Source organism: Armigeres subalbatus, chromosome 2 (assembly GCF_024139115.2).
Source record: "Armigeres subalbatus isolate Guangzhou_Male chromosome 2, GZ_Asu_2, whole genome shotgun sequence".
Classification (NCBI taxonomy): domain Eukaryota; kingdom Metazoa; phylum Arthropoda; class Insecta; order Diptera; family Culicidae; genus Armigeres; species Armigeres subalbatus.
The window spans coordinates 166,257,102-166,269,671 of record NC_085140.1 but is presented as its reverse complement, the minus strand read 5'-3'; the positions used below and the strand labels follow the sequence as shown (position 1 = coordinate 166,269,671).

Below are 12,570 nucleotides of genomic sequence, written 5' to 3'. Positions count from 1 at the left end.
ATGCTTTGTTTACATGAGGGCAGATCAGCTTCTGCTGTTTGAACACTGATTCGGGGTAAATGTTTGATAATTGTGGCAGAGATTACATAATATGCGATGATGGAAAAATTAAGGACACATTGGCAAATAGAGAAAAGCGCTCATCAGGAGTGTGATGTATTTTAATGCGTTTATGACGCATAAACAAAATCTGTTACTGTACTGCTCGTTATGTGACTTTTTATTGTTACTAAGGCCCAAAAGGGTGTTCTCTAAAAATAATTCACGTTGAGCTCGATGATGGTTATTTATATTATTGATGATTTAGGTAATTTTTCCATTAATTGCTAGAAGTTACTTATACCCATTTTCACCATTTGGACCACAATGGTGAAAAATAAAAACATATTAAACTGATATATCTGCCCTATTTTTAACTGTTTATAAAAAACTGAAACCATTTTCGTCGAATGCAACTTTGATTAAAATGTTGACAAATGTGCTCATGTGCTTGCTTTTTTTTCAAGTTCGTTTATTTGGTAGGCTCAGGTGTGTATAACACTTTACGGAGCCATATTTCTTTGTGATATATACAATCAATGTCATTTTTTTTTTCAGTTAGTAAGAGAGGGATAGGAGCCAGCATACTCGTGGTGACTCGAGGTTAGTTTACAATATTTAAGGATGGACGAGGCTTAGGATTCGGAATCAAGGAATTTCGGCTGCTCATCCGGGCATTTGGCGTAAGGGACGATGTGGCGTGTCGTCGTGCTCGAGGATTGGTTCTACTGGGAGCGTCTTCCGGATGGCCTGATCAGTGAGATGGGACCCAAACAAAGGTAGGGGAACTGGGGGTAGGACGCCCACGTTAAGGAAAATGTCATTTTTATCAATGAAAACCACCATTTCAGCCAGTTTTCATCAGCGCATACTAAAGAACAGCATATCTGCGACTGACTACCGATGACAGATATCTAATTGTACATTTTATTGCACAGAAATTTGATTTTTAAAAGCACCCGAAAAATATTGATTTTGAAACCATGCGGGGTGAGATGCGCCAGTGGATGGGTTAAAACGCGCATGTGTTTATCGTACTGATTTTCATTTTAATTGCCTACATTAAGGCAATTAACCGAATGTTTCAGCTGTTTCGGTCATACGAAATGAGCATGGGCGTACTGCCCCACACCGACCTCAGAAGTTTGGAGGCCCATCAAATCGTTTTAAGACCAATTTTGACGACGATTTCGTGTGGAACATAAAGAACACGAGTAAGCAGCATGGCTCATGGCTCAATTTTCAATTTACCAATGAATAACAGCGATAGAAAGACTAAATTTCACCGAGCTAGAATTGCATCAAAACACGCAAAAATCATTTTTTCGAGTTTTTCATGTGTAACTAGAGAAAAATCATGAAATATATGTATCCAATGGCAATATTTTTCATTGATTCATCGTATAGACTCTTTAAAATAATCACAATGGGGATATTTAACCTTATTCAGGGGTGGCGCGTTTTAACCCCTATGGGCGTGTTACCCCCACTTCCCCTAATCTTGAATGATCTTTCAACCAAAACACGCATCTGCTCTCTTATGTTTGTAAGAAAGTAAGATGCGTGCTTAACAGGTTTCATCGACCGGAGTGCCTCGATAGAACTAAGACAGAAAAATGAAATAATGGTCTACGGGCTGATTTGAAATTGTCCCCAAAGCGAAGTTCATTGCTGCCAGCTCAGCAACATAAACCGAACACGGTTCCTGAAGTTTTCGGAAGGTGGTTGAAGTTACATTGGAAACACCAAAGCCAGTGGATCTGTTAATGCGAGAACCATCAGTGAAATATCTGTTATTGCAATTGACATGTTCATATTTCTCATAAAAAAGCGAGGGAATAGATATTTGTCGAAGATGATCTGGTATTCCTTGAATAGCATGTTTCATGGACAGATCGTATTCAATGGAGGAACTGTCGTTGGTGAAGTGAATTCGAGGTGGATTATAACACGGAAGACAAAGATCCGAAGAAATGTAGTTGAGATAGACTCTAAGGAATCTTGAATGACAAGACAGTTCAAGCATTTTATCGAAGTTATCTAGGACAAGTGTGTTACTTGTTCCACATTTGATGAGTATTCTTAGTGAGAGCTCCCAGTAACGGTGCTTTAAAGGAGTGACTCCAGCAAGCACCTCCAGGCTCATGTTATGCGTTGAATGCATGCAGCCAAGGGCAATACGCAAACAACGATACTGAATTCGTTCCAATTTGATCAGGTGGCAATCAGCTGCTGAGAGGAAGCAGAAAGAGCCTTACTCTAAAACAGAGAGAATAGTCGTTCTATAGAGTTCGATGAGGTCTTCCGGGTGAGCACCCCACCATGTTCCGGAGATAGAACGTAGAAAATGAATCCTTTTGTGGCATTTATCTATCAAATATTCAGAATGGAGTTACATCTAGAATCAGGTACATCTAGAATCAAACACGACCCCAAGGTATTTAGAAGGTAAAGATTAGTTGATGTCATCTTTCAACAGCATGAGTTTCAGTTGAGCAGGATACCGCTTCTTAGTAAACACAACCAGCTGAGTTTTTAGCGGTGAAAACTCGATCCTTAAATGTCTGGCCCAAACAGTCAGATTGTCTAAGGTACTTTGCAATGGTCCTTGCAAAACAGCTGCACATGGACCTCTTAGAGAGACCACGGTATCATCTGCAAGTTGTCTGAGCGTGCATTGTCCTTCCAAACAATTGTCAATATCTTTAACATAGAAATTATAAAGCAAGGGACTTAAACATGATCCTTGGGGAAGGCCCATGTAGCTAGTTCTGGAAGTTGTCAGAGTGCCGAGTGTGAAATTCATTTGTTTTTCTGATGACAAATTGTACAAGAAATTATTCAAAATAACGGGTAATCCACAACTGTGCAGTTTGTCTGACAGTACTTCTAGGGAAACTGAATCAAAAGCGCCCTTAATGTTCAAGAATACTGAAGCCAATTGCTCCTTGTGCGCAAAGGCTAGTTGTATATCTGAAGAAAGCAACGCTAGACAATCGTTTGTTCCTTTCCCTTTTCGAAATTTAAACTGAGTATTTGAAAGCAATGCATTTTCTTCGACCCAATGGTCAACACTTGAAAGGATCATTTTCTCCAATAATTTTCTCATGCATGATAGCATGGCAATCGGTCCGTATGAATTGTGATTAGACGCTGGTTTCCCAGGCTTTTGAATAGCTATTACTTTGGCCTGTCGCCATTCAGGTGGCACAATGTTGTACTCCATGAAACAGTTGTACAGGTCAAGTAATCGTCTTTTTGCGATATCTGGGAGGTTTTTAAGAAGATTGAATTTGATGTTATCGCATCCCGGAGCAGAGTTATTCGATGAAAGAAGAGACATAGAAAGTTCCAGCATTGAGAATGGTCCACCCAAAGAACCGGGATCAGTGACTGATTCTCGAAATAGCGGTTCTGCTGGTACGGAATCTGGACAGACCTTTTTTGCGATGTTGAATATCCATCGATTGGAGTATTCTTCACTCTCGTTGGTGGAAGTGCGGATCCGCATGTTGCGGGCCGTTTTCAAAAATGTTGTCATTGATAGTCCCTCGACAAAACTGCCCATGATCTCATATTTCTAACACTCGCATTTTTGTTCATTTTGTAAAAAGCCTTTGAATCGTTCAGAAAGCTCAATTTACTGCATCTTATCCCTCAACAGTAAAACAGGCTTTACTGTCTTGCTTATCTGCGATAAGCTGGAAATGATTGAGTTTTTGGGGATGATTGATAAACGATCTACAAAATCAACCAAAAATGCAAATGTTACAAATATGCGATCATGGGCAGAAAACGTCGCCAGTAGCTACGTTTTTTGCCTTGAGAAGATTTTTGAGCTTTCTTTCGAGCCTCAAATACTCTTCAAAAAGCTCGGACATTTCGTGTTTATGGAAGGCCTTGAAAGCATCCGATTTTTCAGAATTCAACTTAGTACATTCATCATTCCATCCAGGAGTGGCTGGCCTTCTTATGACAGATGTACTTGGAACGCGTCGTTTCTGAGCTTCTAGTACGCTTTTTTTTATTAATTCGGTAAGGAATCGATATTCATCCAGCGGTGGAAGAATATCAGGTGATTCAATACGATTTTTTTCAGCCGATGCTAATTTTTGCCAGTCAATGTTCTTCGTGAGGTCGAAAGGAACATTAACTGGCTCAGATTGTTGATAGCTACTTTTAATTGTAGTAACTGTCGGCATATGGTCACCAATATGGTAAAAGAAAGGTGTGGAGGAAGTCCAAGCTTATTAGTATTAGTCTGCTAAAAAAATAAACAAAGTTTGAGGGGAGGGCATTGACGTCACACCGTTCCATCACTCCATTCGCTCATGAACTTTTATGAACTGTTTGGATACACTATTTATTTCGCAGCAACTATTCGGAGTAGCTCAAAAACTATAAGAAGCAATTACATTTTTTACACAGTTTTTAAAGTTACATGATTATTCCTACTCACTCAAATAGTTTCTCACTTCCTTACGAATCCGAATCCTTGCTGATCCTATTTCCGTTCGTTCCTTCGCTATTTCTTTACTCCTGCTATTTTATTCAATTCTTTAATTAAGATTTTACTATTTTTCATTTCAGGTACTTACAACTATGCCGTATAAACTACCGTCAGTATACGGTTGAGTGCACGGTTATGTTCTGCCTTCGCGTTGAGTGTGGTACAAACTAGATAGATGTAATCTAGGTCATTCATCATCTTAATTTATATATATTTTTTACTTACAGGTAATTCAACTTGATTTGATAGTAAAGTTCACTAAACTACAACTTTTGCTTTGCTAACACTACTAAATTTCACGAAGATTGATAATAAACTTTAGAGCAATATACAACAGCTCGAGCTACTCCGAATAGTTGCTGAGAAATAAATAGTGTATCCAAACAATCTCAAAAATCAAATAACGAGATCACGATGAGCCAAAAATCCTTGGACCTAACCGCCTTGCGCTGACTGCGGAGAAACTTCCACACAAAATGAGGAGATGATCGCATGTGACGGCTGTGACCGCTGGTTCCACACTCGCTGTGTAGGAATGTCTACTGCACCGAGGAAGGACAAGAAGTGGTTCTGCAAAGATGTTACTTGTCAGGCAGTTAATCAGGAGTACCAAAAGCAGAAGAAGGCTGCATCGCGCACGAAGAAAATTGCAGAAGAGTATGATAAGTTGTCAACCAAGTCGTCTGATCGTGTGCCGCCGTCTCTGCCGCCGGGCGTGGAAGAAAAACTACGAGAAATGGAAGCGGAAAATAAGCGGCTGGAGAAAGAAATGGATGCGGAGCTGTTGCTGCGCCGGAAAGAGATGGAGATGAAGAATGCTCTGAAGGAGAGAAGGATGAGGATGGAGAAAGATCTGCGTGAGAAAAAGCTGGAGAAGCAACGGCTGCTACGAGAGAAGGAGATAGAAGAAAAGGAGATCGAGCTTCAAAGAGAGTTACAAGAGAAGGAAGCACACCTGATCCGAATACAAGAAATGGAGAAGATGTACCGGGAAAGAATGTTGGCCGTTGATAAGCAGTTGTACGACGCTGATGGATCCACAAGTAAGCAGAAGAAACATGTTCCGAAAACAATTAGTGTTGCAGCGGGCCCGTCGGGTGCATTCATAACGCCAGTGCTCGGGAAGCTTACAGAGGCAAACGTAAAGCGCTTCGTAGAACAGAAGGAAGAAAGCAGCGAAGAGGAGGACGAAGAAGATAGTTCGAGCAGTAGCAGCGAAATGACCATCAGCAAAGGGAGTGGCAAGGATAATGGAGTAGTAGGACGTCAATGTCACGGACCGAGTCGGGCTCAATTAGCCGCTAGGAGTGGACTCACAAAGAAGCTTCCCTATTTTTCCGGTAAGCCAGAAGAATGGCCATTATTCTTCGGGGCATATCAAGCGTCCAACGAAGCTTGTGGATACTCCGACGTCGAGAACCTGGTGAGACTCCAAGAAAGCCTGCGAGGTTCAGCACTTGAGTCGGTTCGTGGACAGCTTCTTCTTCCAAAATCAGTGCCTAGGGTAATTGCAAAGCTCCGGCAACTCTATGGCCGTCCCGAGCAGTTGCTACAAAGCCATTTGGACAGAGTACGCAAGCTTGACTCACCAAGATCGGATAAATTAGCTTCGTTTATACCTTTCGGAAACGCAGTAGAACAGCTTTGTGAGCACCTAGAGGCAGCAGATCTCACACTTCATCTGGTGAATCCAGTTCTGATCCAGGATCTGGTTAGCAAACTACCAGACGGAGAAAAGCGACAATGGGTGCAATACAAGAAGAAGAAGAAGGTTGTGACACTGCGAACGTTTACGGACTTCATTTCCGGAATTGTATCGGACGCCTGCGAGGCAAATGTTAGCTTCGATTATAAGCCGGAAACCAAGTCAACAGCTGGTGCAGGTGGAAGAAACAAGCAGAAGGCACTTTATAGCCATAGTGAGCCTAATCGGAGTTCTCCTATATCGGATGCCAGTCGAAGGAAACAAAAGTCATGCCGGGTATGCCAGCGAGATGATCACCGCTTGCGCTTCTGCCAGGATTTCCGGGACCTACCGTATGTGGACAAGATGAAAGTGGTGACCAAATGGAAACTGTGTCACACATGCCTTAACGATCACAGTGGCCAGTGCCGCTTCAAGATTCGTTGTACTGTAGGTGAATGTAGGGAACCACACAACCCGCTAATCCACCCAATCGCAGACGTAGTTGGTATGAGCGCACATATAAGAACCGCAAACTCTATGGTGTTTCGGATGATTCCGATACAGCTGCATTGTGGGGAAAGATCAATAACGGTACTTGCCTTTTTGGACGAGGGCGCTTCCGTGACGCTGATCGAGAACGATGTGGCGGAGCGACTGGGACTCACCGGAGTAAGAGAGAAATTGACCATCAACTGGACTTCTGATATCTATCGCGTGGAGAAAAATTCAATGCGGATGAATGTGGAGTTCTGCAGTAGGAGTGAAAAGTACAGAAAAGTTCCTGCTACATACTGTTAACACGGTCGAAAAGCTGATGCTGCCGCATCAGACCCTAAACGCCGCTGAGCTAACGGCGCAATACAAGCACATGCGCGATCTACCGATCGCATCATACGATGGTCGACCAGGTTTACTGATTGGGATAAACAACATCCACACGTTTGCTCCAAGGGAAGCAAGGATCGGAACGACCCAAGAGCCAATAGCGGTTCGTTGCAAGCTTGGGTGGACTGTGTACGGTCCGCGGCAGACAACCTCGGCTTCAGGAGGCTTCCTGGGTTACCACCAAAAAATATCCAACGAAGACCTTCATGACATTCTTAAGAATCACTACGCACTGGAAGAGTCGGTGATAAAAGTTCGAAATGAGTCGGTCGATGATCGACGGGCTCGGGAGATCATGGAACATACCACGAAGCGAGTGGGAAATCGTTTTGAAACGGGGCTTCTTTGGAAAATGGATGAAATACATTTTCCAGACAGCTATCTCATGGCGACGAAGCGAATGAAGCAGTTGGAGAACAGATTGTATAAATCGCCGGAGTTATTCCAAAACGTCCGACGACAAATAGAAGAGTATCAGGAGAAAGGGTACGCCCATCTTGCGACCAAGGAAGAGCTGGCTCATACTGCGCCAGACAAAGTGTGGTATCTGCCACTAAATGTCGTCGTAAATGCGAAAAAGCCCAGTAAAGTCCGGCTAATATGGGACGCAGCTGCAACGGTTCATGGAGTTTCGCTCAACTCGATGTTGCTGAAGGGGCCCGACCTACTAGCGCCACTGGTATCAGTGATAACCGGTTTCCGTGAGAAAAAGGTCGCATTCGGTGGGGATATCAGGGAAATGTATAATCAGCTGAAGATCATTTCTCGTGACAAGCAGGCCCAACGATTCCTGTTCCGGAACAATCATAGTGATGAGCCAAGGATTTATGTAATGGACGTCGCTACATTTGGCTCGACATGTTCGCCCGCATCAGCACAGTTCGTGAAGAACCAAAACGCGGCCGATTATGCGCTGCAATACCCTGAAGCGGCAGCGGCCATTGTTTATCTGCACTACGTTGACGATTATTTTGACAGTGTCGACACAATCGAGGAAGCGATACAACGAGCAAAAGAAGTGAGATATATCCACAAACAAGCTGGTTTCGACATTCGCAATTGGGTGTCTAATTCGCCCGAGTTTCTTTCAGCACTGGGAGAAGCAAAGTCTCCGGGCCCGGTTGTTTTCCAGCAAGACAAACAATCATCAGGCGAAAGAGTTCTCGGAGTTATATGGGATGTAGAGTCAGACATGTTTGCATTTTCCGTTACTCATCGTGCAGAAGTTAAGGAGTATTTGTTCAAAGGCAAGCGACCAACCAAGCGTATCGTATTGAGCTGTGTCATGGGACTTTTTGACCCTCTGGGATTGCTATCACCTTTCACGATACATGGCAAAGTCATTATACAACATCTTTGGCGAAATGGTTGTGAATGGGATCAAGAGATCAACGAGCAAGGTTGGAGTTTGTGGAAAGAGTGGACTGCGCTATTGCCCGAAGTTGAAGCATTTCGAGTTCCTAGATGCTATCTGGGAGACGCTTCAAGTTCGTCAGTTGAATCAATTGAGTTGCATATTTTCACCGATGCTAGCGAACACGCATATGGATGCGTGTCGTATTTACGTACAATTGCTAACGGCGTGGTAAGATGCAGTTTAGTGATGTCCCGAGCTAAAGTGGCACCATTGAAGCGGCAATCCATTCCCGTCTCGAGCTGATGGCAGCTGTACTTGGGGCACGAATGAAGCAAACCGTCGTAGAATCTCATTCTCTGCCGATCAGTCGCACCATCCTATGGACAGATTCTCGAACTGTATTGTCTTGGTTACAGTCTGACCAACACAAATTCAAGCAGTTTGTCGCGTTCAGAATAGGCGAAATTTTGGACGTAACCCACATGCGAGACTGGAGATGGGTACCGACAAAGCAGAATATCGCGGATGTACTTACGAAGTGGGGACACGGCCCCCCTTTGCAAAACGATTCTCAATGGGTACACGGTCCGTCTATATTATACCAATCAAGCGATCAGTGGGCCCTTGAAGAACAGATCGAAGAAACACTGGAGGAAACCAGAGGTGCTATGTTTTGCCACGCTGTGATCGATGCGGTTAATATTTCTAGTTGGACTAAACTGTTGCGTGTGACAGCAACCGTGCTGCGATTCGCTTCCAACTGTCGACGTAAAAAAGATGGTCGGCCTATTGCAGTTTCCCAGCGTACAGAACATCAACGTCGGCTGGTCAAGACTGGATATCTGGCGGAAACGAAAATTCTTCAACAAGAAGAGCTTCAAAGAGCAGAAACGGTTTTATGGCGGCAGGCTCAGTTTGAAAGCTTTCCGGAGGAAATGGATATACTGGAAAAAAATTTACAGCGGAGTACTGGCCAGCCAGTGGAGAAGATTGGAAAGTCGAGCAGTTTGTACAAGCGTTCTCCGGCGCTAGATGAAAAAGGAGTCATGCGAGTAAGAGGCAGGTTAGAGAGAAACGAAGCACTGCCTTTCGACAAGCGATTCCCGATAATCCTATCTGGAAATCATGAGATTACCAAGAAACTGATTTTGCATTTTCACAATAAATTTGCGCATGCAAATAGGGAGACGGTTTTAACGAACTGAGGCAGAAGTTCTGGATACCTAAAGCACGTGCTGCAATCAAGAAGGCGACAAAAGAATGTATGTGGTGCAAGGTAAATCGCTGCGTACCCAGTGTCCCAATGATGGCACCTCTTCCGGTTCAACGTATCACATCTCATTCCCGACCCTTCAGTGCAGTGGGTGTGGATTATCTTGGTCCGGTTGAAGTTACAGTGGGACGAAGGAAAGAGAAAAGATGGATCGCCGTTTTCACATGCATGGCAGTGAGAGCTGTACATCTTGAGGTCGTCCATACTTTGACTACGCAATCCTGTCTAATGGCCTTCAGAAGATTCGCATGCAAGCGAGGAGTTCCCGAACAAATCTTTTCGGACAATGCAACGTGTTTCCGTGGGGCGGAGGCAGTGATAACGAAGAAGATAAATAATGAGTGTGCCGAAAAGGTAACATCGGCGGCGACTATTTGGCATTTCAACCCTCCTGGAACACCGCACATGGGTGGCGTCTGGGAGCGAATGGTGCGGTCCGTCAAAGAAGCTTTGCGAGCGCTCGAAGATGGACGTAAACTAACGGATGAAATCCTCTCAACAACATTAGCCGAAGCTGAGGACATTATTAACACACGTCCGTTAATATACATCCCACAAGAATCATCTGACGAAGAAGCTATCACACCAAACCACTTTCTCCGCGGCATGATAACAAGTGCGGACATGCGGGTTGATGATTCAGTAGATCAGGCTGAAGCACTGAAAGATGTCTACAAAAGGTCACAATATTTAGCCAACAAGATGTGGGAACGTTGGTCGAAGGAGTATCTGCCAAGCTTAAACCATCGGCCGAAGTGGTTTGACGACCACAAGCAGCTAGAAGTTGGAGATCTGGTATTCATAGTCGATGGGAAAAATCGGAAAAGCTGGATACGAGGAAGGGTTCAAAACGTAATTCAAGGAGCTGATGGAAGGATTCGACAAGCAGACGTTAGGACGGCCAACGGTAAGGTGCATCGTCGTGCTGTAGTGAATCTGGCGGTGTTCGAAATACAGTCAGGTAAATCCGGAGATTCCGACAGGAACACCGGATGTTACGGGCGGGAGATTGTTCACACCGCTGGGCGACAGTAGCCGGTGTCGGCATAATGGCCAAACCCTTTCTATTTAAGGAGTGTTTTAGGAAGAGGTCAAAGCATACCACGAGGAACATGTATGAAAGAAAAAGAAACAAAAACAAATCTCGATACTGTTGTATATTGCTCTAAAGTTTATTATCAATCTTCGTGGTATGCTTTTACCTCTTCCTAAAACACTCCTTAAATAGAAAGGGTTTGGCCATTATGCCGACACCGGCTACTGTCGCCCAGCGGTGTGAACATGAACCATTTTAGAGAAAACTATTTTGATAGATTATTGGCAACCCACGAAGCGAATATTTTTGGGAGCAAAACGAAAGCAGCATCAGACAATTAATAATTATATTCACAAGCTATAACTAATTCGCAGTTCAATTTATAAGGCTTCCTAATTATATACTTCGGCTATTTTCTGTGAGGCATACATTTTTCATCATCGTTCATCCACTTTGTAGTAAAAACTCCATATTATTATTGGGAAATGGTCATACACATTCAGCATCTGAGCTACAGAGTAAATCAGAAGATGTTCAATATTCTCGATATCCAAAGATACTCTCTACCCGAGCAAAGGCAGATAACTGAAATGATATCAAAATGATAACAGGATTAGTTATCCTTATTATCATCTTGATATTTAGTTATCAATCATGTGATTAACTGATAACTGAATAATAACAAAATGTATTATCAATACAAATTTGGTATTTTCTTCTAAAATTCGCGTCGTTCAGATAGCGGGCTATAAGCATTCTATTCTTTCAAACATATTGTACAGCGCATAAAAAAATCTACTCATTCGCTTATTTTTCGACGCAAACAAAAATTAGCGCCAGATAGTCTTTAAAGAAAAACATACCTGTAGCAAAAAAGCTACTTTGATAATTTTGAAAATTTGACCGCCACGTGGTGGTTTGTAGCGATGAATGCCAGATCTGTAGAAGTCTTGAAAAAATTGTCATGGAAGATGTCATTTTGTTGCAAGGCACAATACTTACTTCTGCTAAATGTACCCGGCCTATTCTATGAATTGAATATGAATATGAATAGTGTGACAAGAGCTGTTTCCAAACACTTAACTGAAATTTTCGTCTAAGCAGACTGTGATTTTCCTCGTTACTATAACGATATCTACTGATTTGTTTATTTCTCTGCCAACAAAGGAATTACCACAAAAGTTGAAATATGTCGGATAATCAAGAAATTTTAACGATCTGGTGTGTTGTGGAGAAAACAATCATGCTTGCACGTTAGTCGATTTAGCAATGTGCTGAACCAAAGACTAATTGTTCAACTATTGACAGTTTAAACCTATTAGGTTTGAACGCAAACGAGCAAGATCACCTCCATGTTGAAAGGACGGTCGACTCATGGGAATATCGAGATGTGAAATAGAAAATCCTTTGGAAGGTGTTGGAATGGACTATCACAGAAGCCCAAAAAATATACCCGCCAGACATTGTAAGCGAAAATGGGCGTTGTGGACTAGGTACCTACCCATACGACGTTTTCATACGAATCCTAATTCCGCGTGGCCATGGTCCCGGGCTCCCACATAACCTTATGTACCAAAATCAACCTTTTCCGTACATTTAGGGCCCCCGAAAACTGTCCGGCCCTGGATCCACCGAATAGCAACATTTTTTCACGGAATAATTCTTCCTGGGATCAGCAGTGTTTATGTTTATATATGCATATGAAAACATGAAAGATTTTGGTTTAGTTTGAATAAAACTTATAAACGAAATCGTTTTATAGCATGGCGCTGCTAGCAACCTA

General features: G+C 42.9%; 1 long non-coding RNA gene across 1 annotated transcript; it reads right to left on the bottom strand.

Moving 5' to 3' along the window:
* Window positions 1-4,499: 4,499 nt before the first annotated feature.
* On the bottom strand, window positions 4,500-4,886 carry LOC134215442 (uncharacterized). The gene is made up of 3 exons (XR_009980162.1): window positions 4,775-4,886; window positions 4,638-4,716; window positions 4,500-4,581 (listed from the first exon to the last, which is right to left on the bottom strand). It is a non-coding gene; the product is annotated as an uncharacterized LOC134215442 (long non-coding RNA).
* Window positions 4,887-12,570: the final 7,684 nt, after the last annotated feature.